This window comes from Miscanthus floridulus, chromosome 11, assembly GCF_019320115.1.
Source record: "Miscanthus floridulus cultivar M001 chromosome 11, ASM1932011v1, whole genome shotgun sequence".
Taxonomy (NCBI): Eukaryota; Viridiplantae; Streptophyta; class Magnoliopsida; order Poales; family Poaceae; genus Miscanthus; species Miscanthus floridulus.
Window position 1 is genome coordinate 97,070,846 of NC_089590.1, and position 6,000 is coordinate 97,076,845.

The following is a 6,000-nucleotide window of genomic DNA, read 5'->3' on the forward strand; positions in this document are numbered from 1 at the left end:
AACTATGATCGCAGCGTAAAGGAATCCTCGCTGAGCCCACCAAGAGGTATCCATACACAAGGGTCATCTCTAGCATCCACCTATCACCCGCAACAGGAGAAATAAAACCCTGAGTACTCAATTGTACTTAGCAAGACTTACCCGATAGGAGGAAAGAAAAGACTCCAAGGATATGCAGAGCTATTTGGCTTGTGGGTTTATTGTATTTGCAGGAAAGCATTACTAAGCATGCGTCCTTATATTCAATCTCTATTAAGAGCCACATTTGTTCATTAACTAACCATTCTATGTAAGCACATGTGCTACTTTCAAGTAGGTGGTAAGCAATCATATTTCCCTTTCTTTCTATCTTTCATCTTTCAGTTATTACTACGGTGCTAAACCATAGACAAGCCGTATCGGATTTCTCGGCGATTCGCGAATCAATGTGCCCAGCTAGGTGCCCCGAAACACACACCCCGCTTATACCCCTGGCACAAGCAGGACTAACCCATCACTCTCCTGTCCTGAGTGTCTAGGTCCCCGTCCAAACTTGGACTCCAAGCCTCCACTCCTGAGCCCTAGACTCCGTGTGGTGCAAGGACCTCCACCATCCTCGCCTCCAATCAGTCGGCCCGAAAAGAGCCGGATCCGTAATAAGAGAGCAACAAGTCTTCCCTACGCCCATACCCAAGTATGTGCTCGGGACAATAAATCTATGACTTGCCTAGAGCCATATACAACTACTAGTCCTTAACTGACACAGACAGGGAAAACAGTGTAACCAAGCTATGCCCCACGTCCATGCCTCCACGGCAACACAACCTCTTACACCCACCAAAACCTAAACCATATCCCTGCCCGGTCACCATTTATATTTTCTAAGTGATAGTAATATATTTCCTATCTCTCGTGAGTGATAGGCAATCACTCGACTTCTACCGGAGTCCTATAGCATAGCATTCTACACGATCCTGTCATACTAGTAAGACTCATAGGATAAAGATATATATATATATGCAAGTGGGTTGCATTCAACTCCTTAAAACTTAATGCACAAATATAATTTAAACTGCAGAAAAGTAGGGGTTATGCACGGGGGCTTGCCTGGGTAAGAGATATTAAAAGTTAGTATCAGCATCTTCAGATCATCCACATCATCTGAATAGAAAGCCTATTGTATCATATCCTGAAGAGAATACCATTACACCATCTTCGGATTCCCAATCATTCTTTGATCGATCCGTTGATCCATCATCGTACCTATGTAATATTCAATGTGATGCAATGCAAAGATGTAATTAATCAACTGCAATCGTGACCCGTAAAATACGACGTATGCCTCTCGAGTTAACGGGCTAGTTCTAACGATGACCGTACTTAGACTACATATACACGTTGTCGGATAAGGCATTATTTCCTAACAATAATTTTAGTTATATAAACCAAGGTGTTTCTTTATTTTATTCTATCGATTTAATCATTATTTGAAATAAGACATGATTATCTATTTAGCAACTAATTATTCTAGAGCTACAAAAATTACAGTGAGTACCTAATATTGCTAGGAGCCTACTGTATAATTTTCAGATTCAACAATATTACCAATTTATCATAGAATTTCCTACAAGTTTATATTTTACAATATCAAGTACCTTAAATTAATTATATAGCTTCCAAGAATATTATCACACTATGTGAACAACTATACTAACAGGTAGATCATGATTTTAGGAGACTAACAAAACTAGTTTTACCATTTTTGGAATCTTATACCATTTTATACTGATTTACAATTTAACCTAGAAACCAAAAAAAACATTTCACAAATGGAAAGGGCCGGCGGCCACTAACTGGCCTAGCGGCCCAATGTTCACGCGTGGTCCGGCGCAGGGGCGAGCGGCACCAGTGGCCCAAGCGGCGAGCTGGCACCAGTGGCCCTAGCAGTGCGGCGCCAGGCCTAGGGGCAGGCGGCGCGGGCAGCGGCCTAGGCGGCACACGAGCGGCCCACCAGCTAGCCCACGCGGCCAAGGCAGGCTGGCCCAGCGCTGGGACGTAGCCCAATGCGGGGATGGGGGCGCAAGCGGCCTAGTCAATCCGGCAGCACCGGCCCACGCGCGGCGAGCGCAGCCCAACACGGACTGCGGCGGTACATTTAGCGAGAAGGCCCCCGGGTTAACCCAAAACTAACTCGCTGTACAACCTATACTGTTCATGTGAGTCACGTATTCGTAGTAAAGACCTTATATAAAAATTCTACTTGGATTTATACCCTCGCTTCATCTTCTTCAGACAGAGGAGCAGAGGAGGTCCGCCCGGGCGCTGCAGGGCGTCTCCACGGCGGCATCAGCGACGCGTGGCAACGTGGCTGCGGGGCACGGCGGTCGGCGAGGTGGTGGTGCGGGGCGACGTGGAAGGGCAGCGCGGCTGCTATGGTCCGACTGAAGGGCGCCCGGAGCAGCGGGCCACGACACGGCCGCACGGGAGGCGCGGACACTAGGGCAGAGCACGGCAGGTGGCGAGACCGGCTCTGGTGGTAGCGGACCAGGGAAAGGTGGCGGTGCTGCTACGGGTGGGAGCGGGCATGGCGGGCACCGATGTGCCAAGGTAGTCTGAGGGAGAGCGAGCTTGGGGAAAAAGAGCAGAGCTGGGTAGTGGCTCCGGCGCGGAACAAGAGAGCTTCACGCGTGGGGGGGGAGAAAAAGGCCAAGGCGACACTGGGGGCCATGGAGCTATGGAGGCAGCGCTGAGGCTTGCGTGCATGGTGGCCTACCACTGAGGGTGCTCGGGAGGACGGCGCTAGCAGTGTGGCCAGCAGCGCGAAATAAAAAGGTGAGGGCCTGAGTGAGTATGGCCTGAGCACGTGGTCTAGTCGGCGAAGGCGTGTCGGTTAGACGGACAGCACCAAAAAAAACTATGCATGTGCGCTGGTCAAGTGTAACAGCGCCGCGACAGGCAACGCGATGACGTCGAGAATAGGGTGAGGTAGGCGGTTCGTGCAGCAAGGAAGCAGCAGCGACACGGAGGTGACCTGGCCTAACTTTGTCTAGGCGCGTCGTGACTGAGACGGACAACAGGGTAGCGGCGGAGCGTGACCCAATAATCCGCTAGCTTACTATTCTATGCGGCCAGTATTTTATCGAGTGCAGACTAGTATGACTTGCACCAGAGAACTGAGTACAAGAAGCTAGCTAGAGTAGGCAACACAATAAAAATAGGTCCTGGCAATTGTGCACATGCTGGACGTAGGTAGTTGGAGGCTTGGAGCTCAGCTTGGCAGATGTAGAGGATACAACTGTATAAGTAAAGGCAGACAGGGACAACACCGAGGCAGGCAAGGTCAGAGACAAGATAGGGACGTGAGAACTCGTGAATTGGAGCTTTACTTCATCGGCCACGGAGACAGCAGAGGCAGCACTGACGTGGTTGCATGTGTGCATGCACTTGCTTGCTTGCTGAGTGCACATGCGTCTAGTGCGGGTACTACTGCCGGGTAAGAGCTACTTATACTTATTGTTTGCTCTGGAATGATGCGACGGAAAGCAAGGCAGAGAGCAGAGAAAAGAAAGAGCGAGGAGCAGTCGGTTAACTTATACAGTCAATCGCTACTAGTATCACTGAGTACGTTTGCCCTTTATTCTAATTCTTTGATTTAGAGTTATCGTCGTAACATATATATACCTATATATATGTCTCTAACGGTTTATAAATTTAGATAATTTGCAACGTCTAGGACACATGAAAATTTTAACAAAGCTCGAATTTAAATTTGATTCAAAAGCTATATATTTGTATATCGTTCTATTTATTAATGGATTTTATTTTATTTATAAAAGTCGCTTTTTCATGCTTACTCTACTCATCAAAATCATCGTTCGATATTCCTAAATATTTCTACGCACGGCGCGATTTAACTTGAGCGTTAATTTGAGTCCACGAAACTAAGTCACACAGGAGTCGCTCATCGCCTCAAGTATGCTTTAAATTAAAAACCCGAGACACTCATTTCAGAAATTTTTCTTAGGCCTAAATCGCGGTGCTAAACAAACTCGTAACACCAGGGTGTTACAACCAACCCCTCTTAAAAAGAATCTCGTCCAGAGATTCAAAGCAAGAACTAAAAGAGGGGAAACACTGATTACATTTCAGTAGATCAGGGATTACACTGAAAGATTACACGACTTTGAATGTTAAACCACATGGGGATCTAGGGATACATGGTCAAGAGCAACCTGGTACAACCGAGACTTACTCCAGAAGTCGAGATAAATGAAGACAATGGAGAAACAACAAGATAACATGGTGTAGGTCCAACAGATCTAGAAACAGTCGACTGAGAAGTCAAACATCTGGAAACCTAAGATCCAACTAACCAAAGGGAACTTGAACTTCTTCGACAAACCAGATCCTTTCTTCTCCTCAGATTACACCATCACCTCAAACTGACGAACCTAGCTTCACAACGTCGACTAGATTTCATAGCTCTATTATGAATGTGAGAGGAATGAGGATGAAGAAGAAGAGCAAGGGCCAAGGGCATCTTATATAGGAGAACGGAGGTGAGGCGCAACACACTGGAGGTGGAGACAACATGGATAGGGTACACAGACGGTTCATGCTATGGAATTAAGGGCGGACATAGTGCGCTTCCTATGCAAGCAGTAGAGCGCGGATAAAGAGAGAGGAGAGGGGTCTGCTCAACGAGGCCAGTGTGTGGGCGGTTGTGTCACCAAAAGAAGAAAGAAATGAGAGGAAAAGGGGGGGGTCCAGTACGACGGACGAGGCGTGAGAGTCGAGAGCCGACCAGATGCTGGGAAAAGGAGAAATGCACAGTGCACAAAGACAGGAGAGCACGGCACGATGTCAGCGGCCACGCGAAAATAGGGTGATAAGGGCCCGATATAGACAGCGTTCGTAGGACACGCAGCGAAATGACCCAGCATGCGTAGCGCAGTCAACTAAATACAGGCTTGAGACATGACATCCACTCAGACTTTTTAATTACTCCCGACTATCAACTGCTAACTTTCCTTACTAGTCTTCATTTACTTTCCTTTACTCGACCACATCCGTATTTCATGTAGACTCAGATCATGCCATACTTTCTTCCTCCAAAACCACCTCTTGTTTACCTTGAGAGAACACTTCTGCATCAACTCGTTGTGGATTTTCCCGTTTGAACACCCAAATATTTCCAAGGAGAAAATTTTAAAACAAAACGGTACGGCGGTGTAATATGGTACAGGTACTTGGTCAACAACCTCGATACCAGCGCGTGCCGAGCAGCATCACTATGTGGACAGCTGTTCCACAGGGAGCCCTCGGTGTCGTCGTGGCACCATAAGCTATGAACCAGGCAGCTACTACCAACTTACACGTCATGAAGGCTGTGGAGTCAGAGACCACAAAATAAGGGAAGTATTGCAAGGGAAAAAATTCAAACAACAAAGGTTCCCTTCACAACAAGGGACAAGGAATTCAAATCCAACGACAGATTTGTTTTAAAGAGATTCAAGTGTTCTGCTGGGACATCCACAATTAGTCGATACAGTGCCCAAACATCCAACCATTGCTAATCTGCTGGCATCTGAATGTCAACTTCTCTTATAACTCGCTTAATATCACCCATGAAACTCTTAAGCAGATCTAACAAAACTTAATGTAGATGAATGCAATAAACACAAGCGAACTAAATAAAATGCATGTTCCAACGGTCTTATAGGGGTACATCATACATGCATTTAGGCTCTCATTCACGATACAGCATTCACCTACGGTCGGAACAATCTCAATAACTACTGAACGACAACAACGGCAAGAGTACAATACCAGAGAACAGCGACAACAAGCACTACTACTACGGGTACAACATCCCAAGGCAACTAATCTACATCTTCTCATAGCAATGGCTGAGTGAGAGGAATCAAGGACTCAACTTCTGACACTTCCGAGGGTGGAGGTGCTGCAACACTAGTTCTTCTTCTTTCTGGCTGGTGGATAGGGATCCCTTCCAAGATCGAG